The sequence below is a fragment of the Sciurus vulgaris genome (assembly GCF_902686455.1).
Source record: "Sciurus vulgaris genome assembly, chromosome: 4".
Taxonomy (NCBI): domain Eukaryota; kingdom Metazoa; phylum Chordata; class Mammalia; order Rodentia; family Sciuridae; genus Sciurus; species Sciurus vulgaris.
In genome coordinates, this window is record NC_136464.1 from 160141285 (window position 1) to 160168433 (window position 27149).

At 45.5% G+C, this 27149-nt stretch overlaps 1 protein-coding gene across 1 annotated transcript in view; it reads left to right on the forward strand.

Moving 5' to 3' along the window:
- Nucleotides 1-26107, forward strand: part of LOC306660401 (uncharacterized protein) — a 45629-nt gene extending 19522 nt beyond the window's left edge. Inside the window, exons 5-6 of the mRNA XM_079138591.1 lie at nt 21855-22352; nt 23344-26107. The gene's annotated coding sequence lies outside the window, so the exon portion shown is untranslated. The remainder of the gene's footprint in view (nt 1-21854; nt 22353-23343) is intronic.
- The last annotated feature ends 1042 nt before the right edge of the window (nt 26108-27149 follow it).

A 27149-nucleotide genomic window follows, 5' to 3' on the forward strand; every position in this document is an offset into this window, starting at 1 on the left:
TCTCTTTCAGATCATCACTTTACCTAATGCTCAACTGAAGTCCCGGTTAAGATCCTGACTTGGAACAATACAAATGCATCCCTGAAAAAAGGAAAGAAAAAAGAAAACACCGATCTTTGCCACTTTGTATCACCAGCAGCGGTGTATGGCAGTTCCAGTCCTTCTCCGATTTGTCAATACATGGTATGGTTGATCTTTTTGTGGGCAGAGGGGCCAGTGAGCATTGCTGGCAATCAAACCTAGGGCCTCAAGCCTGTTGAGCGGTGGCTCTGAACTGGGCTACACCGCGATCCCCTGGTTGGCTTTTGAATTTAGACATTCAAATAGTTGGATAGTGGTACATCATTGTGTTGTTAATTTGCATTTCCCTAATAATGTTCAATGCCATTGCCATCCATACATCTTTTTAAATGAAGTGTCTGTTCAAAGCTTTCACCTATATTTTTAGATTAGACTGTTTTCTTTTTCTTTCTTTTTTAAAATATCATTTTCTTATTGACTTTTATGAGGTCATCATGTATTCTGGATATAAGTCCTTTATCACATGCATATTTTGCAAATATTTTCCCCCGTCCGTGGTCTGTATTTTCATTCTCTTAGTAATGTCTTCTGAAGGGCAGAAGACTTTAATTGTGATGAAACCAATTTATCAGTATTGAAAAAAAATAAATTGAATGTTTGAACTATATCTAAGAAACTTTACCTAACCCCAGGACACCAAGTCTTTCTCCTATGTTTTCTTTAAAAGGTGTTATAGTTTTAAATGAGGTCTGTGGTCCATTTTGAGTTGATTTTTGTTTATTGTACAAGGTATGAATCACAGTTTATTGTTTTGGCTTTTGCATATGTTTTGTTTTGCATATGTGCAATGATTTGCTGAAAAGACAACTCTTTCTCCAGTGAATTGCCTTTATATCTGCATCATAAGTCAGTTACCCCTGTAGGTACAGGCTTATTTCTGGACTTTTCATTCTGTTGCACTGGTGTTTTTGTCTGGGTGTACTGAACAGCACTCTGCCGTGATTACTGGGGCTTTCTAATACGTCTTGGAATTAGGCAGCGTTAACTCTCCAACTCTGTCCTGGCACAATCACTACCACCCTCACTTCCACTCAGAGGTCCTCTTGAGTGGGCTTGATGCATGTCCTCTCTGTCTCCACTGTGGCTCTTGGGGACCTGTACCTTCCTGCTCCCTACTCAGCAGCCTCTGCTTCTCCCACTCTTAGTTCTTTCTTTCTTTGTTTTTTATTTAATTAATTAATTAATTTTTCTGCTACTAAATGGTAGTGTTTATTCTTTTTAAATTTTTTTTTAAATTTTTACAGACACATTTTGATTCATCGTACACAAATGGGGTACAACTTTTCATTTCTATGGTTGTACACAATGTAGCTTCACACCATTCATGTCATCATACATGTATATAGGGTAATATTGTTTCATTCTACTGTTTTTCCATCCCCACCCCCTCCCACCCCCTTTTCCTCTACACCCTCCAAATTTCCTTCATTCTTCTCTTCCCCCCGCTACCCCACATCGTTATATTTGTCATGCACTTATCAGAGAAAACATTTGGCCTTTGATTTTGGGGGCTTGGCTTATTTCACTAAGCATGACATTTTCCAACTTCATCCATTTACCAGCAAATGCCATAATTTTATTGTTCTTTATGGCTGAGTAATATTCCATTGTGTAAATATACCACAATTTCTTTATCCATTCATCATTTGAAGGGCATCTAGGTTGGTTCCACAATCTGGCTATTGCAAATTGAGCTGCTATGAACATTGATGTGGCTGTGTTACTGTAGTATGCTGATTTTATGTCCTTTGGTTATAAACCAAGGAGTGGGATAGCTGGGTCAAAGGGTGGGTCCATTCCAAGCATTCTGAGGAATCTCCACACTGCTTTCCAGAGTGACTGCACTGGAGCTGACGAAACAGCTCCTTTTGGAGAGCGGTTCACCTAGCATGCCGAAGGACCGCAGTTCGAATCCCAGGCCGCTCAAATGAGAAGAAAAAAAAAAAAAAAACCCAGAGTGGCTGCACCAATTTGTAGCTCCACCAGCAATATATGAGTGTGCCTTTTCCCCCACATCTACGCCAACATTTATTATTGCTTGTGTTCTTGATAATAGCCATTCTAATTAGAGTTGGGGGAAATCTTAGGGTGGTTTTAATTTGCATTTCTCTAATTACCAGGGATGCTGAGCACTTTTTCATATATTTGTTGATCACCTGTATATCTTCTTCTGTGAAGTGTCTGCCCATTTCCTTAACCCATTTATTGATTGGGTTCTTTGTATTTTGGGCGTAATGTTTTTTACGTTCTTTATAAACTTTGGAGATGAGTGCTCTGTCTGAAGTGTGTGTGGTCACTCTTAGTCCTTGACTTTGCCCCCTTTCTTGGCCCAGAGGTTAAGGTCATCAACTAACAACTCCCTCTAGCCCCTGTGGCGTTATCTGCATCTGCACCATCCTTACCTGGTCCTTCCTCACCCAAACAATACTGGTCAATAAAGATAATCAGTTCAATAACTACCAAATATCGAATTCTTCCTGTATGGTGAGATATTCCCTGGGTTGATGCAGGAGTATTGAGAGGTGAAATGGTGAAACTGAGCGCTGAAATCTAACCGGTTCATCCTCGTTTGAATGGCCTAACTGGGTACTAACCGTGGGCAGGTGGGGTGGGGCTGGAGGAGGTGGGTCACTGGGGTGTGTCCTGGAAGGATGCCTTTTCCTGAGGCCCCTCCCCATCCATCTCTGCTTCCTGGAGACTGTGGACAGAGCTGAGTTCCTCTACCACCCTTCACCACGATGTTCTGCCTCATCTTAGGTCCAGAGCAACGGACTTGGCTGATCACGGACTAAACCTCTGGAACTGTGAACCAAAGTAAATTTTTTCTCTAAGTTGTCTTTGTCAGATAATTTGGTCACAGCAAGAAAAAGCTGTCTAACACATTTCCTATGGGCCAAACAGACCCTTTACATCATTTTTTATTTAATCTGCATAACATCTCTATTTCAGGTACTATTATTATTCTCATTGTATAGATGAGGAAACGGAGGCGTGAGTTTCATTGTTTCCCATGGTTGTTTGGCCAGTAGGAGGAGGATCTGTGATTCAAGGCCAGCTCTGTTGAATTCCTGTGTCCCTTCCTAGCCAGAGATAAGGATCCCGCAATGTTCCCAACTCCACTCCTCCTAGCTCATCAAGAATCTTGCTCCATTCATTCCCTACTCTCCTGTCTCCCACTTCTCTCTACTTGCTCCTTCCCATCATACCCCACAAATACCTGCAATTCCTGCTAAGAAGCCAAGGTTTTTTCAAGTCTCTTTCTGCAGACAGACTTTGACTTTGCAGATTCACATACTGAATAGCCTTAAACACCTCAGACATCAAAACTTACCCTCTTCCCTCCAAACCTGATCTTCTTCCTGAATTCTCTGTCCCAGTGAATGTTTCCACCAATCACACCCAAGCCAGAAACCATAAGGGAAGAACTGAGGTTGTGGTTTCAGAATCCAGTCCTGACATTTCCTAGACAGGAGACTTTTGAGCCTCAATTTCCCAACCTGAAAAAGGGGGATAATGGTTCTACTTCACAGGGGTGCTTTTGAGGGTAAATGATTGTGAGCTAGGTGCTAATAATTAGCTAATTATTATTATTATCATTAGCCTTATCATCATCATCAGCTCCTGATTGCCTCCTGCTCTTTTGTAGTTCCCACCCCCATCCTGCACCCTCATTTAAATTCCTTCAATTTCGTGATTACTTCTGCTGGAAGTTTTCTCCGACGGTGATCACTAACATGTCAGAACAATCCAAAGGGATGCTCAAGAAGATACTAGAACTTCTGCTTAGATTCATATTTTGTTTTATCTTTAATTTTCTATTTCATGTGTGTTTTATAATATTTAACAGAGTATATTTAATACTTAGAAATACGGTCATGTTACGTGGCAGTGTTTACATCAGTGGTGGTCTGTGCAGATGATGGTGGTCACTTAAAATTATAATGGAGCTGAAAAATTCCCTATTGCATCGTGACCTGGTCACTGCCATGACCTTGTGGCACCAGGCATTGCTTAAGTATTTGTGGAGATGTTGGTGTGGGCAAACCTAGCGCACTGCCAGTCATATATAAAGTACAGTACATGTGATCATGCACAGTACAGGGCTGAGCTGTGGCTCAGTGGTGGAGCGCTTGCCTCACATGCACGAGGCCCTGGGTCCCATCCCCAGGCCCATGAACGCAAAATGAAACAACCCAAAACAAAAAAACCCACAAACACAATTGTGTATAGTGTGTAATACTGGATAATGATCATACACGACTGTTACTGGTTTACAGAATTTTTATACTATGCTTTTTCTTGTTTTGTTTGGTTTGGGGTTCTGGAGATTGAACGTTGGTCCTTGACCCCAGTCTTATTATTAATTAATTAATTAATTAATTTTTGGTACCGGAGATTGAACCCAGGGGCGCTTAACCACTGAGCACATCCCCAGCCCTAATTAATTAAATTTTAAAGAATCATCGTGCCATGCTTGTACAGGGCCACGTTTATTGTACATTCCAATCTTAGTACATGTGCTGCTGAAGCCAGCACCCACTATTTTACAGTATGTGTTTGTTTACTGCTGTAAACAGTCGGCCAGGTTGCTCTGGCAGCAGCTCCATTCATTTCACGTCTGCTGTCTCCTGCTTGCATCAAGATGTCAAGTGGATCCATCGACCCAGATCACCTAGGTTTCTGTAAGTGTACGCTGTGATGTTCGCACAAAGACAAAATGGACCACTAATGCATTTCTCAGAATGTGTCCCCTCGTGAATTGATGTGTGACTGTATAACTAGTGAGGGTTCATGTTAATTTGGGGAGGGGTACTGGGGATTAAACCCAGTCCTGCTGTACCACTAAGTCACATCCTCCATCATTTTTATTTTTATTATGAGATAGGGTCTCACTAAGTTACTTAGGGCTTCACTAAGTTACTGAGGCTGGCCTTGAACTTTCTGTCCTCCTGCCTCAGCCTCCCAAGCTGCTGGGATTACAGGTGTGTGCCACCGTGCCTGGCTATGTTAAAAAATTTTGAGGTGGATATATAAGATGGTTGGGAGATCATTCTTGACTGGCAAGGTACCCCTATTTTGTTCATCTCCAGCACAGCATGCTGTTTTTGTCATTATTGTCTTCCATGGACAACCTGAGGGGAGGAACTATGATCCAATCAGAGTTCAGTTGTAGACAACTGGACTCACTCAAGTTAACTTCTGTCAGAAACAGGTTTATTATTGGCTGTTGGCTTTTAGCCAACACACTTTAATGTGCATCAGAATTACCTAGAAGGTTGGTGAAAGACAAGGGTACAGGCCCTACCTCCAGAGTTTCTCATTCAGCAGGTGTGGGGTGGGGCCCAAGAATTTGCACCTTTAACAAGTTCCCAGGTACAGTTGATATGGCTGGTCTGGAGATCACCCTTGGGTTATAGAATATGGCAAGGGCCAGAGAGGCCAAGAGTGAGGGCCAGCTACCCCTCCCACAGCCACACTGCAAACCCTACCTGGACAGGTCGCGCTGACCTGCTGCTTCTACTCCATGCTCAGAAACCAGCTGCTCTGTCGCTGCTGGAAAGCTGCCAAATCAGGAAGCTGTGTTGATGCTGCTCAGTTCCGTGAGGCTAGAGATCAACTAGACATAGTGCCTTTGTCACCCCTGCTGGAGAAGTTCCAACACCCCTCCACTCTGTGCCTCCAGCGGGCCAGCGCAGCAGCCACTCATGATGCTCAGGCTTCATCGTGCACTGGAGCGTCAGCCTGGGGTGAGCTGCTGTTATTATTATAGTCAGCCTGGAAAATTACCTATGGGAACCCAGTGCAAGCACGTTTGGAGAATGAGGTCTTTAGTGTTTATTGCCCAGGAAATCTTAGCAGGATTTTGGAGTGGGTTTGCATGAGGCAAGGGTAGCATTGTCCAGAGACTGTCTTTATTTATTTATTTATTTTTGGTACCGGGGATTGAACCCAGGGGCACTTAGCCACCAAGCCACATCCCCAGCACTTTTTTCATATGTTATTTAGAGATGGGTCTCGCTGAGTTGCTTAAGGACCTTGCTAACTTGCTGAGGCTAGCTTTGAACCTTGATATCCTCCTGCCTCAGCCTCCTGAGGCGCTGAGATTACAGGCATGTGTCACCATGCCCAGGACTGTGTTTTGCATCCTGGTTCCTGGTATGTATGGTGCCTGAGCCCTAGGGCTTGACTTTCAGTAGACCATCAGTAAATAAGACTTCCTTTCTTCTTTTCCTGGTCTCAGTCCCTCCCTTACAATATGTTGAAGTGTCCTGGTGGAGGCTTTGCCCCGCTGGTACAGTCTGCCTGATGTCTGACCTAGTTCTTATCAATGAGGTGCAATTTTCTTTTCTTTCTTTTTGTGGTATTGAATCTAGGGTCGCACACACACTAGGCAAGCACTCTTCCACTGAGCTACATTTCTAGCCCCTTTTAAAATTTTATTTTGAGACAGGGTGTCTCTAAGTTGCCTAGGCTGGCCTGATACCTGCTATCCTCCTGCCTCAGGCTCCTGCCTAAGCCTCCTGAGTAGTGAGATGTGCTCTTCGTGCCAGACCCAGATAGGCAGGGGGAGCAGACCTTTGCAGAGACAGATCTCAAGGATCTGAGATGATGTTTTTCTTCTCAAATGCTTCCTGGAATAGAGTAGGATACAAACATTGCTTTTTAGGTCATGCACTTACTCGTAAGTGAGCCTTAGGCAATGGAGATGCAGACATGAAAGAGGCAGTGCCTACCCTCAAGGATTTCATAGTTAAGGGGTAGGCGGACATGTGCACATCTAACATGTGACACTAAAATGTCCATACCCATAGGGACATGCACATGGGGCCAAGAACCCGGAAGGGGATGGCCAAAGTCCAGGCACAAAGATCTTTGAAGATGGTGAATGAACAAAGACTAAGGGTAGATTTCATGGCTGGCAAGAGATATGCTCAATAGGATATGGGGACCACCTGGGGGTAGAAAAGGAGCCAAGGCGAGAGACCAGGAAGTGCTGACCCCTGATTTCTGGTTTGTTTTCAGCCATACTTTCTTTGAACACAGCAACACTGTCATGGGCTATTGTTAGTGATTCTGACATCTACGGGATTACTTTTGGCACTAGAGTTTACTTATTGGTCTTATCTTCTCTTTTCTAAAAAAGAAAAAAAAAACCTCTATTCTCTAACCAGCATGAAGTCTTTTTTTTTTTTTTTTTTTTTTTGTGGTGCTGGGGATTGAACCCAGGGCCTTGTGCTTGCAAGGCAAGCACTCTGCCGACTGAGCTATCTCCCCAGCCCAGCATGAAGTCTTAAGAGCAGAATAAGAGCAAAAGTCTTTGCCTTTCTTTCCTCCCTACTAGAAGGCCATTTGGGGTCGTTTATTTACTGTCAAATAATGTTGGCCAACTAGAGAATGGAGAACCATGAATCTGAGTGCCTGAGGAAGGCCGCCATCCTGTCCCCAGGAGAGTGCTCAATGCCTCTGGCTTAGCCACATCACCAGGCATCAGCCCTTAGCTTATGAAATATTTAATAATATACTTGCACAAGGAGAAATACAAACAGGAGAGAGATGTGTGGACTGCAGAGGTCTGCTCCACTCACCAGATTCTAGACCACACACCATTCTGGCTGATGACTTCCGGGAAAAGGAATAGAAACAAAAGCATTCTGACTGTTTTTCTCAGAAGCTCGGAGGGAAGCTGGTTTCTTGGTTGGAAAGGAGTTTTCCTCCAATTAAGATGAATGCAGAGTCTAATTACCAAGAACCCAGATAAACTAAGAATCTACCATAATGTCTTTTTAAAAATAAGGAAATTCATGTTGGAAGAAATAGCAGCCTGGACTGAGGCTGGTGATCAAGTGTCTTCATCACTGAGCATTGAGATGTCGAGCCGCAGAAGACATAGGCTTACTATCACGCATGTGCACATGTGTGTGCATGTATCTTCTGTCAAAGACTAAAATCCCAAAGAAGCCGGGGTCAGCAGGTATAATGAAGATGCCACAGATGAACCAGCCACTATGGATTGCTGCTGTGTACTTTCTTCCTTCGGGCCTACCCTTCTGAATAATGTTCTCTTCCTGAAAGTAAACAACTTCTAATATTGGATTCTTGATTCACGAAGCTTCTCTAAACATGAATGTATCCTTTAAAAGTAACGTCCCACTGATCGTTGTAACGTCCCACTGATCGTTTCTATAGCTGGTGATATGAGTCCATGTGGGGTATGAGAAGCATTAGTGAATTAACCAGCCCTACACACCAAACAGTCAGAACCGAGCCTTCAAATCCACATCAAAGCCGGGATCAGGGGTAGGGAAGCTGTTAGATAGACTTCTAACTGAATGTTGGGTTAACCTGCAACCACAGAAGCACCCAGGGCAAAGGTGTGTCTCAGGTCTTTGTGGTGTACCTGGAACTCCACAGCTGGAGGATTACAAATTGTTTGCTCGCTCTGTACAAAACAAGAGGTGCAAAGGAAGTTCAAGAGCAACCGAAAGATGACTCTTCATTTGTAACCGACTGGTTATGCTTGAGGAGCCCTGTGTATTTATAATCGCTCAGAGCCAAATGCAAATGCCCCTCAGCCCCATTAATCATCCACCTGCTGCATTCCTGTTTATCCTGCTGTTTGTCACCTCTAAACCTAAACAAAGGTAAACTTTGTCTTCCTGAGTTTTTCCTGGTACAGAAAGAGCCCCAGCTTGAGTCTCTCTAAAGGAGCCTAGCTGGTGTGTTTCCCGTGGCTGGCGCCTGGGGGCTGCAATTGCAGAAGTATAACCTGGCGGTTATATCACATGATCCCAGAAACTGCCAGAGCACCAACGTGCTTCCTGCCAGACAACCTCTGGCAGCTGGCGGCTCCAGTGCCCCATCTGCGGTCACCAGTCGCCCTCTCTGCAGGAGCAATTCTCTGATATTCCCAGGGCCAAAGGGAGGTACATGTCGACAGAATAAAGTCAAAGCGTAGAAACCTGAGGCTTGCTCTGCTGTCGTATCATTGTTCTGTTGATGGAGTGGCTTGGTCAGGTCAGGTGATAACTGGCAAGAGTTTGTACCTTCTTTTTGTTTTTACAAAAAGACCTATTTTGAAGTAGGGGACATCTCCTATCTCTGAGTTAGCTCAGAGCACATTTCCAGCTTAAAAACGTAGGCACTACCTACCCAAGGATGTGGAGCGATTTGCCCAGGTCATGGTCTGCAAACGCTGTGGATGACATTGCGGTGGCAACCTCAGAGGAAGGTCGGGTCTTATGATCTAGCTTCCTGGGTGAGGGGATTTGGGACGTGCATGTCCTCTGTGGTTGAGGATGTGGGACGTTGGAGGTGCTCAGAGTTGGGCTGGTTCCTCTCTCCAGTCTCAGTTTCCTCATCTGTAAAGTGGTTCCTCATCAGGAGGTGGTCGTGTGGAGCCGACGAGCTAATGGCCCTCACTAAGGAGAGCTAACCCTTGTGCTGCCCTCAACAACCCAGGCCCCGTTCTTGCATTAAGTGGCTCTGCCTCAGCGCAGTCCTGTGGGGGAGGTGCTACTGTTCTCATCCCTGTCTTACAGGTGGAAAGCTGAGGCACCGAAAGGTAGAGGCCTGCCACACAATTCCTAAGTGGCAGACCTGGGATTTGAACCTCTGCTTGACTGGAGTTTCCATCCTTACTTTTGACAAACTGACTCCTGTAAGACAGACTGAAGGTGGTGTGCGCTTGGGAAGCACTTAGTAAATATCAGAAGGAAGTGCAGAGCAGATTGGCCCAGCCAGAAACTGTGTTCTCACCTCTGTTGGCTATGCTGAAGGCACAGGTCCTCCTTTCAGGGTCTAACAGTCCAGTTGTCCCTTGTGGACTCCATGGGGGTTGGTTCCAGGATCAGTATGGCTATAGCAATCCACAGATGCCCCAGTCCTCATATCAAATGGCATAGTACTTATATAGAATCTATGCAAAACCTCTGGTATGTTTTACACATCTCTGGATTATTTATCATACTTGATACAAGGTAAACGCCATGTAAATGCAGGTAGATGTTATATTGTATTTTTAAGAGAAGAATGACAAGAAAAAAGGTCTGTCCATGTTCATTGCAGACACAATTTTTCCCCAAAGCATTTTTAGCCTGTGGTTGTTTGAAAACACAGGTATGGAACAGGTACATTTGGAAGTCCTGACTACTTTTCAAAGGTTCAGCTCCTTCTCTGTGACCATAGGAGGCTGGGACAACGGGAGTCTTGCGGGGGAGGGGAGGTGTCAGGCTCAAAGTCAGCACCGGGATAGTAAGATGTCACCAGGCTGCTGGGCCAAGCCAGTGTTAGGTGCTTTTGACCATGGTGGGAGCCCTGGGGGGAGCATGAGAATGGGGTTGTGGTTTTTGTGCGGTGGAAGTGCTAGACCTGTGTGTGTGTGTGTGTGTGTGTGTGTGTGTGTGTACAATAGGGGACTTTAGGCGACTCCAGGCCCTGGAAAAGAGTTGATATCCTGGATGGGTCTTTCAGAGACTCAGGAACTTCCGCATTTGGAGACTGAGAAGGAGAATCAGGGCCAAATTTGAGAAGGCAACGTGCGTCCTCCCATCCCCCACACCCCTGTTTTAGAGAGTCTGGAGATGTTTTAACAGCAGACAGATGTCCAAGGGGTGAGCGACCAGGCCGCGTTTGTGGGTGGTGCTTTCTGACATTTGCCCTTGGAAGGTCAGGGATGCCAACTGCAAATTCCAAAGCTTGCTTTAGATTTTCACCCTGTAGATGCTTTCGTTCTATGACTGGCCAACTGCTCATCAGGGCAGGTGATTAAAAGGTGTAGAAAACACCGCCCTCAAGGAGCTCACGTTCCTCCAGAGTCAACACAGACACAGATACAAAGACCAGGAGAGATCCAGAGGGGAGCACTGGGGATCATGGGAACCTGTGGAAGGCATCTGACCCTGGAAGGGAAGAAGGAGAGATGGGAGGGGATATCTGCTGAAGGTCAGCCTTCCAGGCAATAGGAAGTGGACACATGATCCAGTGTAGGTAACAGGAAGACAAGAGGTGTCTCTTGATGGGGGTTAAAACTTCAGGCAAAGTAAAAGAAAAGATAGATGCGGGGAGTAGGGCGGGTTGGCCAGGTGTAATACATAAAGGAGTTTGGGCTCTATTGTTCAGTCAGCAATGAGGTGCCATGTCTGAGTTGCTTTATAAATTGACCCCCTGGAGCAGTATGGAGCATGGACTTCCTGAGAGAAGGCTGAATCAGAGAGGCCTGTTACAGTAAACCTGGATAAGATGCTGAGGGCTTGAGCTAGGACTGAGATTCTAGGAAGCCAAAAAGTCCCTTCAGTGTTGCTATAACAGAATACCTGAAACTGGGTAGTTTATAAAGAAAATACATTTATTCCTCACTATTCTGGAGGCTAAGAAATTACCAGCATATGGTGAAGGCTTCTACGCTGCATCATCCCGTGGCGGAAGACAGAAGGGAAGAGGATTCTGAAGGTACTCAAGCAAGAATTCACTATACTCACTTTTACATCAATCTACTTTTGTGATAATTAGCCCACTCCCATGATAATGCATCAATCTGTTCACGAGGGTGGAGCCATTAGGCTCCCCCTCCCAACACTGTTGCATTGGGGACTAAGATTCCAACACATGGACTTTGGGGGACACATTCCAGTTTAATAAAATAAATGGGACTCAAAGTTTGGCTGGTTATAGGGTGAGAGATTGGAGGAGAAAAATTGAGAATGCAAGAACGGTTCCCAGATTCCTGGCTCAGGTGGCCACGTTGATGGTGGTACCACTGTCCGAGTTCAAAATAAAAGTGGGGTGCAGGACGAAAGGGGGATAACTTCGAATATCCTTTAGCAAAGTAGGATGACCATGGTTGACTATTGTGTATTTCAAAATAGCTCACGGAGAAGATTTGCATGTTCCCAACACACAGAAATGATGCATGTCTAGAGTGATGGATGAACAATTACCCTGATCTGATCATTATCTACTCATATCACCTTACCCCATAAATATGTACAGTTATGATGACTGGATTAAAAATAAAAAATAAATTATGGGAGGGAGAGCTGGGTTGTACCAGGAGATGATGAGGTCCGTCTGGAACATGTAGAGTTTGAAGTTGCTGCTGGATATTTAGGTGGAAGTTTGGGGAGGCAGTTCCAGAGGCCTTGGCTAATGCCATCAACCAGGTCTCTTACTGAAAACATGGAGGAGAGGTGTGCTCAACTGAGGGGAGAGTGTGGGTGGAGCAGACCCATGCCACTGGTGCACTCAAGCCTGCGGTGGCATCATCTCCTGGCAGCTAGTGCTGACCAGCTCTAGTGAGCAGACGCTGCAGCCCAGACACTGGCTTGGCAAGAGGATCGGCAGAAGCAGGTCTCTTTCAGGGCCTGGAACCTTGGGTCCAATGCTGGTTGTATTGCTGCTCTGGGGAGAGAGATGAGCTTGGGGGAGCGGGGGGGGACAGGAGTCAGAGCCCTGTACTAGCCACAGGGGCGCTTTAAATAGGAACATTTAGCTGGGCATGGTGGTGCACTCTTGTAGTCCCTGGAACTCTGAAGACTGAGGCAGGAGGATTGCAAATCTGAGGCCAATTTGAGAAACTTAGAGTAACTTGGAAAGACTGTCTCTAAGAAATAAAAAGGGCTGGAGATATAGCTCAGTGGTAAAGCACCCCTGGGTTCAAGGTTTAATCTTCAGTACCAAAAAAAAAAAAAAAAAGGAAATTTACTAATATGTTGAAACACCTTTAAAGACCTTGTTCATTGGGGGTCCAGTAGTCCTTCCTGAACAGAGGAGGAGTGGAAATCATCTGTCAGGCCTTTTCAAATTGTGCAGGCTCTCTTCCCGCCATGGGCCTCCCATGTCATAGGCAGGGGTCAGGCCAGGGAGTCGTTCCCAGGGGAAGCAGAGTGGAGGTCTGCTTGGTAAAACCAACATGCTTCCGATACGTCCTCACCTGGCAGACAGCCACTCTCATGGGAGAGAAAATCTGGACCCTCCTTTGTATTGTGTTCCCCTCAATAGAACCATTTCCACCAGCACTTCCCTGTACCTTCTGCCAGTCCAGGAACAGCACAATCCCACTGCATGCAATTCCTACACTGGGTTCACACTGCAGCGAAATAATTATATAATCACACTCATGCGTAAGAGAGAGGCAAGGGATGGCAGCTGAAGCTATCAGGCTTGAGAGGACACCACCAGATATTGAAGTATTTATTTCCATTAAATGGTCTAAGAACAATTTTACATGCAAAAAGTATGTCTCTGTAACATATGTATGCAATTTGAAATTACCACCAACTGTTCATAAAAAAAAAAAAAAAATCAAGTTGTCACACCAAGACGAACTGGGCTGTTTCTGTGGTTTTCTGCTAATAGTCATTAGCTCCCTTCATTTATTGGTTGCATTGTATCAATGTTCCTTGGCAGATAACTGGAGTAGGTGCCAGTTTTTCTTTGAAAAATTTTCAATGAACTCTGCTGAAGCTGAGATGCCTGTAGGATATTCATATAAAGTTGGTAACAACTGTAATGCTTTAATTTTTACCACGGAACCCCCAAGTCCAGCTTGTGAGCGCTTATGAAATAAATTCAGGAGCATAGCTTGAGAACTACTGTCTTCAAGGATCACATTTCTTGTTCCTTTCACTGGGCCAACAGTGGCTGTGTTTATATGCAGTCGAGCATCACTTAATGATAGGTTCCCAGAAATGCATCATTAGGCAATTCCACGTTGTGCAAACACCACAGGGTGCACTTAACACAAACCCAGACGGTATAGTCTACTGCACACCTAGGTTGTGTGGTGTGGACTATTGCTCCTAGGCTATGAACCTGTACAGCTCTTAAGTAGGCAATTGCGATACCTAATGGAAAGGAAGTGTGTATCTAAACAGAGGGAGGTACAGTGAAAATACAGGAGTTTTTCAGCTCCGTCATAATCGTATGAGACACTGTTGTATGTCATGTCAATGTCATTATGCAGTCCATGGCTGTACACTCCAGATCCAAGTGGTGGGCCAGCTTTGTGGCAGAGAAGGTCTCTGATGCCCACTGTGTGCTCTAGCTCTGGAAATTTGATACCTGGCTTTTTTTTACCCTCAAACCTTCTCCCTTCATGCACACATCAAGAGGCATTCCATCTAGGCTCAGTTTCCAGGCCACGGATTAAAATCATCATCCCAGGTGCCAGAAGCACTAGCCAAGAGCCCACAGAGTGCTCCAGGGTCTGCTGGAGTAACTGTAGGGCTGGGAAACTCAGGACCTTCCTAAGAAAAGGTACTTATGAAACCCCCTTGGTTCCCATCCCCATCCTCTTAAGTCACCCATCTCTTCATGTCTGCTGTTTCTGCTATTAGTACTCTCACCCTTGTATTACTGTTAGTTGGGTACTAAAAAGTGTCACAAAATAGTAAGGGTCCAGGTTTCACAGTCGTAAGGGTTGGGTTAGAATTCTACTTTCATATTTCTTTTCCTTATTTACCAGCTGTGTGACCTTGGCAATTGACTTAACCTCTCTGAACCTCAGTTATCACTTATTTAAAATGGAAATAACATTAGTGTCTATTTAAAGGATTATTCTTATGGATGACTCTGGAAATCTGTAAATATAGCTTAGACATCATTAGGATCCTCTTTCCTAGATTACAGAATCTCAAGAGGGCAGGGGCCTCTTCTTGGGTGATTTTGAACCCCTCCATAACAGTAAGGCACCATCAGAGAAATTTAAAAAGCATGTGACAAGCAGAACAAGAGGGACAGGAAGTCTGGATAACTATATATCTACAGTCACCAGAAGACTTAAAACTGTAAAGCCAAAGTTCCTGCAGGAGAAATGGGCAGAGTAGAAAATAAAACCCAGAGCAAGATACAGAGAAGGACCAGCTATGCGGAAGAGGTGGGGACCAGCCACGCAGACTCATGGCTGGGTCGATCCATCGCAGGCACCGTGATAGAAAAGGCAAGCCATTTCTCTTTCCACTGCATGGATGATTTCACAAGCCAGCACGTTTCCATTCATCTTTTCTCCACCATGACCACCTGGCTGGGGAATATGGAGGCAGAGTGGCAGCCTGTCCGTGTCTGAGGACCGGAGCTTGCTCCTGGCTCCCATGCTGTTCCCCTGAGCAGAGCCTCTTCCTGCCACTCCAATCCTTCCCGGGCTGCACAGAGCTGTGGATGCTCATCCGGGAGCAGGAAATGAATACATGCTTGTGTTTTTCTGCAATTAGTCTTCTAAAGGGAAAAACAAAACAAAACAAGAAAGCAAGCTGGATGTTCAGGGAGCGTCTGAAGAGTTTAAACGACTAGCTGTTGATGGAGGCCAAGGAAGAAAGGTGGGGTCTGGGGCTGGTGACCTCGCTTAGTGGGAAAGCCTTTGCCTCCCCTGTGCAAGGCCCAGGGTTCCATCTTCATAACATAAAAAAAAAAAAAAAAAAAAAAAAAGTAAGAAGGCTGGCAAGCTCTGACTCTGGATGGGGGATGTGTGGGAATTCATCTCAGTCTAGCTTATGTGAATTCTGCACTTCAAAATGACTCTGAAAGTTTATTTGAAGATTTCAACCCGAAAAAGAGCCCCTTGCAAACTGCTATCTAACAACAACCCCTGTTTTGGAGAGAAGGCTGTTTTGGGAGAACCTGGGAAAGCAGGCCGAGGGGGCAGGGCCACTCGCTAATAACCCAACCTGGACATCACTGGTGTGCTGGGCAGTGACTGGGGCCCGCCATCCTGTCTGTTCTGCTGGTGGGGAAACAGTGTGCTCAATAAATTTCAAGGTTGTTAAAGTTGGAAGCTTGCTGGAGCAGACTCCCAAGTCTGCCTTCAATGACACCACAGAAATCTGCAAATACTACACATCAGGGCTCTTTTGTCTCCTGGAGAATCAGCTGTTAAACATTTACCAGCTGCCACTGTGTGTAAACAGGATCCAAGAGGAACCAGTTAACCTGCCGTACTGAACACAGACTTTAGCATGAAGCTGGGCAGACAGATGAGGTGAATTGTTTTATGTACCCCTTTACCGATGGAAACCCAGCATGACTTAGCAGGTGGGCCATCGACCCTATGTTCCTCGAATTAGTAGATGGGATTTTCTTATTTCTTGTCTTTTTTCTCCTAAAATGGAGGCCTCCTGTCACAAAGCTTCCAGGTGTCAGGTTGTGTGTCTGATGGGCACGGAAAATCCATAAAAGGGAATTTCTGATGTAAAACTTCAGGGTGTTCTTGCAACTGGCGTCCTCAGAGCCCTGAGGGGAGGATTCATGGTAGGCGGGAAGGTTCCAGAAGCACGAGGTTTTTTAGTGATCTTTATCCCAAAGCTGAACTCTGGCACCTTCCCTTTCCAAGTCATAGCCGTTTTCCTTTGGTGACATGTCTGTACAGGAGATGCGACTCGGGGCTAGGAACAAAGAGTCCCTCCCAGTAGGGCCTTTGTGTATTTGGGGAGTGCTGTTCATATATCACCCAAACTGAGGCCTTGAGGTCCCCTTGACCAGCTGACTTATTTTTTCAGCTGAAAGACTATGACTTGGTTCCCTAATGTCCGGTGTCTATAGATTCTGTCCAGGTGGGACCTGGGTGCCAGTTTGGTTAATTCCAAAGACACAGGGTGGTATAGGAGACAAAGAAAGACATTTGGAATTCAGAAGTTTGGAGTCAGAAGATTGGGTTTCAAGCCAAAGCTAATCTATGGCGTAGGAGTCAGAAGGTGGTTGGCAGCTTAACTGAGAGCGGAGAGTGGGCCCCAGCAGAGCTTCTGAATGACAGAACTGGCTTTATCTTTGGGGGTGATGGTCACACGAGTGTATGCAGGGTGGGCATCACTCATCTGAAAATCTGAAATCTTAAATGCTCCAAAACGTTGATGCTTTTTGAGAGCCCACATGATGTCACAAGTGGAAAAGTCCACTCCCGATCCCATCAGACAGGTCACAGTCAAAATGCAGCCACATTAACAATATCGTACACAATTACCTTCAGGGCTGTGTCAAAGGCGCCTGTCCAACTGAACACGGAAGACCTCTGCATTTCACTGAATGTAACTTACACAGCAATTTCATAAGCACAGGTTCAAGTCCTGGCTCTGCCTTTTCTTTGGTTGTAGGGAGTTCTTCACCTCTTTGGGGCCTGGCTTTCCTTATCTATAAAATGGAAATAGCATATATACCTGTGCTGTGGATTGTTGCGAATATTGAATATGATCAGGTGGGTCAAAAGTGCTTTATAAATGATAAAAAAAAAATCTGTACAAGTGGACAGATACTGTACTATTGTGATTCTTTTTTATCCAGCTGCCTTTTGGAACAGATTATTGAGCTGGTACAAATCTGCGGGCTCTGCCTTGCGACTTGCCTTGGAGATTAGTGTTTATCTATCTATTTTAAGGAGACTCTAGAGATATCAGAATGCTGCAGAAAAGCAAATGGAATATGGATTTGCCAGAGAGAGGAGGGCCGGCTGCAAGGAACAGCTGGGGAGAGAGCCATCTATCCAGCTCAGCAGCAGGGCCAGCCTGGTGCTGAGAGGGAGTCGCTAAATGCCTGGGAGAGAATCGTGACCGGTAAAAGCAGTGTGAGTTTAAAAAAAAAAACTCATCCTGCCAAACAAATTGGGTCACATTCGTGATGGAGTTAGTCACTGAGCAGAGCCGGGAAGGCCGTTTCAGGGCAGAAAGCAAAAGGTTTGGGGAGAACGGTGACTCAGCTGGAGGTAGCAAGTCCACCGGGCCTCCTGATCCTTAAGCAAGGACTCTCCATGAGATTCCTGCCCTAGGTCTTTTGGTATTTTGGGTTTGAACTTGATTTTTACTCCTCAAGGTAATCACCAGCCACCTTTGTATTGAAATCAAGAGCACAACAGCACACGGGTTTTAAAAAGGAAAATCTTAGGGAGAAGCCAAGTTAAACCAAGACGGAGAAAGCAGGAAGGCCATTCTGGAGTTCACCCTTGGAATTTGAGTGGGAGGTGGCAGCAGCGCTAACCCAGCCAAGCTCCTGAGTGAATAGACTGCAAAGCCCTTTCGATTCAGAAGCCTTTAACGTCAGAGCAAATGTCCTTTGGCAACAAGATCCTCCAAGATGATTGAACGATGTTGAAATCAAATTTTAAATTGTGAGCCACTAAAATAAAGTTAAAGGAAGGGAAGATTTCACAGGAAGAAATACTCTAAAAGAGAAATCTGATGTGCGAAATTTTTGATTTTTAGCCTCATTATAAAAATTTTGGGTACTTTCTGCTAGATGTTTCTGCCAAGAAATGTGATATGTTGGAAAAGAAGAGGAAATGTACTTTATCTAGATGCTGTGACTATAAAAAGCTGTTTTAAATGATAGAAATCAACGGAGGTTCTCTCAATGACTAAGGCTATACAATTAGGATCTTCTACTATCCAATTAGGGTGAGAAAAAAAATTTTCAGCAAAAACAACATCTGAATTGATCTGAATATAATTTCCTTATCACACAATGCTTGTCTTTTCTCTGGCCATGTCAGATTTCTTATGTTGTTAATTGCCTTCTCTAAGAGCAAAAGCAGGGGCCTGGGGAGGGGGGAACACCATGAGAGGCAGGGGCATCTCTCCTGCTACCTCTGTCTCTCAAAGAGGGCGCCCGCGAGATGCCAGCACGTGCCCGTGGTGACGCCACTGTACTGAGTAGAGTCTGTGTTGGACGAGGCTCCCCACCCAGGTCCTCTTCTCCCCTGCAGTCTCCCGCCTTAAACTGAGTCCTTTCACCTGTCCCTCCTTTCCCCACCTCAACACCCAGGGGCCCCAGTGTCTATCTCTACCACTCTGTTAATGAGAAAATGGGGTCAGCCTGGGCCTTTTGCAGCCTGGTGCTGGCTCCATGGGCTTCCTCACCCCTCTGTGTCCCCAGGTCTTCAGGAACAGTTGAAGATGCAACCTGTCCCCAAGTGTCTTGAGGACTGGGAGTTCTTACAGGATCCATTCTTCCTTGCATCTCCCTGGCTTCCGACTGATAGTCTTGGATTTGACTTCAGTTCCATCACGTACGAGGCAATTACCCAATTACCCAATTGCCTCATCCGTGACTATACAGATTTCCTCACTTTGAAAGGTGGTCAGAGTAGGCTGTCCATTCACACAGGCTATGATTTTGCACATTCTTTCACATTTTTGCCAGTGACTTAATTGGAAACTTTGATGGCAAGTTAGTCAAATCAGCAGGCAACAGCAAACAGGAACTAGGAAGAGACACCCATGATCTCCAAGGGCTGTGTTTTTGTCCCAAATCACCTTTCCAAGTGCAGAAGTGGCAACATGCAGTTTAATGGCAGCAACTGCAAAATTTAGGAATCTCTGGCCCATGGGGAGCTCCGCTGGGGTTGGGATAGGACAGGGTCATCTGGATCAGAGTTCTTTGCTTGTAAGCAACTCCAACAGACTCTATATCATAAGAGAAATTTCCTGGAAAGAGATGAATAGTTGTTGGATGTTGAAAAGCCATACCTCCCTCAGGAAGAAGGAATTTCTCTGTTCCCCTCTTTTCTGGTACATCCTTGTCCCTAAGGCTGAAAAGTCTGGAAGCCAAAGTCTGAATGGCTTAACTGGGTTCCTTGTGCTACCTACCATCTTCCGCATAGGAGGAGGCAGGGAGAATCAAGAAAAGACGGGAGAACTTAGAAAAGGAAGAATAATTCCCAGTGGGAAATCACGGTGTTTTTACCCAGGGCCATGTTGACAGGCCAAAGCAAGAGCTCTCTGGTATGCAGACTTTAGGAAGGAGCACAGAAAAACAGAGCAATGATTCCATCTTACCCTTTCTTGGTTCTGGGCAGCACTTCCAAGGGGGTGTTGACTATTTGAGGAGGAAGGTGTTCAAAATCAGCAACTGAGATAATAAACGTCTGGAAAACATGACTCAGAAGGAATGGTTGAAAGAACTGAGATTGAACCCGAAGGAGAGAGGACCAAGTTGGCATCTAATGGCTGCCCTTAGATATGGCAAGGTCTGGTATGTAGAAGGAAGAAAATGTTGTTTTTAGTGGTTCTAGAAGGAAGAACTGAAATCAAGAAACAGACTTTAAAGGGAAACAGATTTTTGTCCAAAGATTTAAGAAAGATCCTTCCAAAAAGTGAAATGTGTTGACTTGTAAGGGAGGGAATTTCCTACCCCTGGAAAAACTCCAGTGTTCAATTACCTATGGGTAAGAACACTCCTCACAATGAATTACGACCTAGTAGGCTGCACTGGTTGTTGGGGAAGCAACCTAATGGCTCTTGATGGCCAGAAAAGCACTGCCTTTGAGCCACATTTGCTATCAGCACTTTTCCATATGTGGAATTACAGATGTGGACAATGTGAGGGATGACAGAGAGGGCGAGGAGGGGCTCCCACATGCCCCTCCTGACCATCGTCCAGACCCCACACAGTGTAAGCATACCACTGGCGAATCCTTTATGCCAGAGCGTTGCTTTACTCAAAGGCTGCTTTTGGAATATGTCGCACTGACCCGCATCCTTCCTGTCCCTTCCAGTATGAATCATGCCACATCTTGCTTTACCATTGAACAATGCTCAACAAAAATATGCTGAGTCTCTAGGGCTATACTTATTATTAGAAAGTTAGAGGACACATATTTCAAAACATGTTACACATATGAGATGCAATTTTTATCAATTAAAATTTTTAAAAATTAAAAAAAAAAAGGAAAGGGTATCTGACTTGGAAGGGACTTTTGTGATCTGTGAGTTTGCAGTGCTTGACTATACCCAGTGGCTTCCTGACAAGTTGGTTTGTGGCCTGCTTTTGATTCCCTTCTGATACTCACAACCTCCTAAAGTAGTGCACACCATTTTGGGGTAGTTTTGGTTGCTACAATTGTTTTTTACTTTGAAGTAAAATCTACCCACTCTTTGGCTATCTCTATCAAAATTAAGAATGCACACACCCTTGGACCAGCAAGTCTACCTGGAACAATTTATTATACAGAAACAGTCCCCATGAGTGCAAAGACTTTCATTGCAGCCAAAGGCTGAGAATAATTTAAATGTCTAACCAGGAGACTGATAATATCTGTACTATGAAACACCAGGCAGCTGTTAAAAAATTCAACCATCCTCATGCACTGACAGGGAAAAACTCACATGCCTGTTAAGTAGTGAGAAGAAAATAGTGACTCAATAAGATGTACAGAAAAATTCCATTTAGGTGATAGAAGGATGTACATGACCATATGCCATGTTTTACCTGGAAAGTTGTACAGAACATCTCTAATCTTTTTTCTCCAACAGCATGCATTAGAGAGCGTCTACCATGGGCCCCTTAAACCACCTCTTCTCCAGGTTAGATGAGCCTGGTTCCCTATTGCTTCTTCCTTCCCTGGCCATGTGGTTCCCCACCCGCTGCAGACCCAGATTGTGGGTGGTGCCACAGCAGAACTGAGGGTGTCCTGGGCAAACTGAAGCCCACACACCACAGGAGGAGCAAGTAACGTGAGGGAGAGGGATGGCCCCAGAGGCAGCCATGCACAGTGAGGCCCTGTCCCTAACAGCAGTGGGAGTATAGCGTGCTGGGCTTCTGGAGGGGCATACTGGGAGTGGGTGGGAAGAAAAGGGAGGCTGAGTGTCCAGAGGTCAGCTTTGCTAAGTTGCTCCCTGCCTTTGCTGCATGAAAACTAGACTGTCCCTTATGCACAGTCTAGTTTCCTAGAATAAAAGAGCATCAGAATCCCTTCCATTTGCGTGTGTACTTCATACGTTTTAGGACATTTTATAAACTGGGTGAAACTTGCTACTCACCGTAACCCAGTAGGCAGTGAAGTACTATTTTTATTTCAGGAGGAGATGGCCTTGGCTGGAGAGATTACAGAATGACTGGTTTTCCGAGTCCTTATGGGGTGGACCCTTTCCACTCTGCAGCCTGCCATTGATTTCACATAAAGACGAGCAAAATGAAACAAAATCGAACCCCGAAGACTATTTTTGCTACATTTGCCAAAGTCTCATAACTTGGAAACAGGAAAATATTTTCCTGTAGAAACAGATGCAACAGATTGAATGGTTTTCCTGTGTCCCAAAGGAATGTCTCCCACCCCTACCCCACCCTATACTGCCGTAACCCAGCCAGGAGTGGGAGGCTCTTCCCTGATTCTGTGGCCACACCTGGGCCTGCCTCCACCAAGGGGTAAGAGACCAGCTAAGTTTCCCACTTTGGGGAAACATAATCCCGGCTCTATGACTCCATGAAAGAAGCCCAGAATATCCTTAGGGCCTGGACCTTATACCTGGGGGATCCCCTTCCTGCAGAGGCTGGAAATCCTGAGTGGCAGCTGAAAGGTAAGAAGGCTGAGGCGCAGAGGTCCTCTGGCGCGCAGGGTTAAAGACTTTTCATACCCAGAGGCTTCAGCAATATCTCCCAGGCCCTTCCTGTCCTCTGTCCCCTGACATCCCCTGCTTGTCGACCTCCAGTAACTTTATTTTTCCCTTTTACGAGGCAGTTGCTGGCTATTTTGGCCTAATTTCATCATGATAAACAAGTTATGAAAGCAGAAGAGCACATAGGAAAATTTCCTCGGAGCCTGGCGCACCAGCCTCCCCCAGGGAATAAGAAAAGGGCTTCTTTCTTAGGCAAAGGAAGACATTTTACTAGATAGAGACAGCCTACACAGGTCTGCCTCTCTCCTTCTCTCTCCCTCTCCCTCTCATTTGTTCTAAACGGAGCTAGGGAGAAACGGAGGAGGGAGAAGGAGGTGGAGGGATTTCTGCAGGAAGTGGGTGCTCTGGCTTCTCACAGATCTAGCTGTGGGGAGTGATGTTTAAAATATTTAACAGGCGGGTCCGACCAATCAGAGCTGTCTGCGGCTGGGCCTCCGCAGCCAGCTCCTGGAGGCCCCCTGCTGGGCCATATGTTTCCCCCTCCGGTCACGGGCGGGTAGGGAGGTGTGGGGCCCCGGGGAGGGGCCCGGACTGGGGCTGTTTACCATCAGGATAGTTTCCATCGGTATGTGGTGTGGCTGCGGCATTCACAGCAGCTGAATATCAGCCCTGCTGGGGGAAAGCCAGCGGTTCCGTCCGCCTCTCTGGGTGCCTCGCACCCCCTGGATGCGTACTCCCAGTCTCTGCTAGACTCGAAAGCCCCGCCAGATTCCTGGGAGCGCCTGCAGATGGCTGTTCTGCACAAGCCGGCCGTGCCGGAATGTCCCGGTGTACAGCTGGGTGGCCTCTTTGCACTGCAGAAGCTCATGTGCAGCCCTGACATCTGAGGAACAGGCCGTTTCTGCTTTATCAGGAGGAATCTTCCTCTCGCTTTATCACCCTCTCGTTCCAGGAGGCCGGTGTCAATCTTCCCGGCGGGGCGCCGCGGGAGCGCACTGGCGGAACGCTTGCCTCTGCGTCAGGAATCCAGGCTCTTCCTCTGCGAAACAGGAGGGGCCTGGGTTTCCCGGACCACCGCCAGATGTGTACGCGAAGGAGGCTCCCCACCTGCCAGGCCAACCGCCGGCTTCCTTTCTCACCGTTCAGGGCTCTGAGTAACGAGAGCTTTGAAAAGCGGGCGGTGCGCGCTGCGGTTAGCACTTTCTCCGAAGACCAGCTCCGTGAACTTCCGAGCAGGAGAAATCAGGCGGCGGCGTGTTCTAAGGCTGGAGGCAGAGATGACAAGGAAGGCCACATCATGTCGCCCTGCAGGCCTGGCTTCTCGCAAACGGCTCAGAAGGACAGTGGGGACGGGTTGGGAGCCTGTCTTGATGGAGAAGCCCTTAGAAATTCCTTTTGGCTTTCACAGTCTGACACCTGTTCGGGTGAGGCTCGAGATGGCTGAGCGACAGTTCGTTGTTTTTTATATTTATTGATATTATTTTTATTTCTAATACATATGTCTGGCTTAAAATCAGATGTCCGCAGCCTTATTGAACAATGCAACCTTGTAGCTTCCTGGCCAATCCTTCTCACTTGTCACTGCCACCGGAGTCCCCGCCCTCCGAATTTAATTGTACTGCTGGAGTTTGCAGCAATCACTCTAAATAATACATTTTCAGTGTTTTTTGACTGTTGTAATTGTAGAGACAATCTCCTGACTTCTTGCTACGGAAGTGAGGAGGCAGCCTTTTCTTCCTGCCTCCAGGTCCGCTCATCCCTCTATTCCAGGGAGAGTTCTTGCATTTCTTCCTGTCTCAACTGCGGATGTTGAAATTTATCATTATTTTATTAGCTGCCATAATAGAAGAAGAGGGTTCTAATTAAACCATGATGTGATTTTTTTTTATCATATTGACTAAGAAGATATATTCTGATTTTCAAGACGTTAAAATGGGGAAAACGTGGTTTTCTAAATATTTATTATGAGTCACGGATATCACATCTAATGAAATCATTGGTCCGTATTTGCAAGTACTTGCATTATTTTGACTATGTAAATATTGTCGACAGTGAACTGTGATTACATTTGTCATGTGCATCTTTTGCCCTCTGGAATTGATAATTGCTTTGTCTTCTTATCTTATATGTATATATACTTATTATATATATATTCATAATTCATCCCTGAGCTTTGCTTTGTGTGATGAACACCCTGGTCATCTCTCTGAACTTTCTGTCCCTGTGAATCCTCCTGGAACTGTCATCTTGCTCCAAACTCAGGTTTCTCCTCAGGCCCACTGTTGTGACTACCCCAGAGCTTCCTAGAGCCCCTCTTGGTACTCCTCTTTCTTTCTACCTTGTGTGGATCCCTTGTTTTTTGGAGCCTGAATCTTCTTTCTTGGCTAATTCTTCATTTTGCTGGAGCACATCCTCCAGTAGCTTTGGGAAAAAGGGTTCAGGGCAGGTAAATGTTTGGAGATCTCATAATAATGTCTCTGCTCTCCCCTTGCACCTGATAGCTTGTTCTGGCATAGGACTGTACTTTGAAAATAATATTTTTTTTCTGTGTTAGAGGCTTCCGTCAAATGTCTGGTGATTGCTGGCACCCAAGTGATGGCTGTGTGGGTAAAGCTTGGGCCTCTCTGTTGGGTGATTCTGCAGACACTTGAATGTTTCAACAAGGCACCTTGCTAGATCATTCTCTGTAAGTCAGCATCTCCTTGGTCAGCTTCCCCAGTGATGAATCCTATAATCTGCCTGTGGGGTTAACGCCTCACTGCCAGTATTATGGGAGTGGAGGAAGGGAAGAAGACTGTGGGATCCCACAGTTGAGAGCAGGGACTTTTAATTCTCTGTTTCCGTAGTCTGTGACAGGTGAGTTCTCCTTGAGTCCAGTACTTCCCGAATCCTACCTTTCCTCCTAGGGGTACACAGGGATGAGAAGAAACAGGGAGTCAGGGTGTTTTGTTGCACAAATGTTCAACATGTTTGTTTTCAGCACATCTGTGCCTGAGTTCTTTCTACCCAGGGGACCAGCATTGGTTTTATCTAAGGTTCTGTGGTGTAGCTGGTTTGCTTCTTTGGGTCCCCGCTTTGGGGTGCTTAGATTTCAGTCCTATATTCTGTGTTAAATCAATCACTTCTAATTCTCCTGCTTTCTTTGTTTCTAGAATATTGTTGATTTTTTTTTCTGCCATTGTCCCTATTCCTGTTCTCTTTTTGTCTTATTGGGTCCAGGCGAGGGTATGCTGGTAAATATTCCACAAATGTCTCTCGGAGGAAGTGAGGTACCTGATTTGCAGCAGTCTGACTTCTGTGGTGTAAATACGTCTACTGTGAGCAATTTCAAGGCACGGAAAGGACATCTCTGGAGATGCAGCCAGAAAGAAATGCAATGTGTCCCACCATTATGTGAGATTTCTACTAAACGGGGACAATTGGTATGAGCAGTACAAGTTAGTAACCTCTGAAGGATACATATTATACAAGTATTAGGAAATGATAAGTTTTGAGAATTTATTAGCTTTGCTTTTAATACACTTTGAGAAGTGTAAGCATGTCATTTAGTTTTTTAAATGACTGTTTCACATCCAGCTAGAAAAATTTCTGGAAATCTTACAATCAGCTGGCACAAGTCAATATCTGCCGACCCTAACCTTCCATTGGGTTTATGCCATTGTAATGATTTTATTGTCTTTTTAGTGTATTATTAATAAACTATTTTTTTCACTCCACTGCGCTACAGCATGCAATTACTTTGCCTCATATTGTTAGTGGATTAGTAACCCAGCCAAAGTTCACATTGTCTAATTGCAGTTCTCAAACTGTGACGAGAAACAGTGTCAATGATTGGGCTTGAGGTCTTACAGGTAAGGTAGTGACTGCACCAACCTCTTCCCAATTTGATCTCAGTTTTTAAAAAGAACATTTAGGGTGTCTGTGTTTCTTGGTAACTCCCAGAAGTGGCACCAAGCAGCTCCTCACTCTTAAACATGAAAACCAGGAAGGGTCCATTGGACAAAGCCAAGCACCTGCACAGAGGAGCACAAAGCTTTGTTCACCAACAGTGCCTCCTGAAGTCTTGCTACTCCTCAGGGTGGGAGGAGAAGGGGAGTCCCACAGCCCCACTTCACAGATGGTAAAGCAGAGGCCTGACAGCAGAGCCACACCAACCAAGACTCAGTCGTCTGCCTGCAAATCCAGCATGCTCTCTTTCCATGGCAATAGAATCTTGTGTGCTACCTTGTTTTCTGGCTCTAGGCAGGTGGAGGGTACAGTTTTATTATATGAAATATCAAGGAGTTCTTTTTTTGTTGGTACCAGGGGTTGAACCCAGGGGTGCTTACCCACTGAGCTAAGTTCCCAGCCCTTTTTACTTTTTATTTTGTGAGAGTATTGATAAGATTCTGAGGGCCTCCCTAAGTTGCTGAGGCTGGCTTTGAACTTATGATCCTCCTGCCTCAGCCTCCCGAGCTGCTAGGATTAGAGGTGTGTACTACTCTGCCTGGTTTCAAGGAATTCTTTTAAATCCTAAATTGTATGATTCTGGTTCTGACCCTTCTGATCCCTCCCACACCTTCTTCTCTGTGTGGTTTATAGTATTTTATGGTATTTTACCTATCATAACTTCAACCTGGCTGAAGAAGTAGGGGAGCATTTGCAGGTACACAAAGCTACTCTTTCGGGTACAAATCCTGTGTGCGATGCTATGTCACGCTGGTTGCCCTGGTCCTATGCCCAGGTCCTATGGTCTGGTCTCCGTTGAACAGAGAGCAA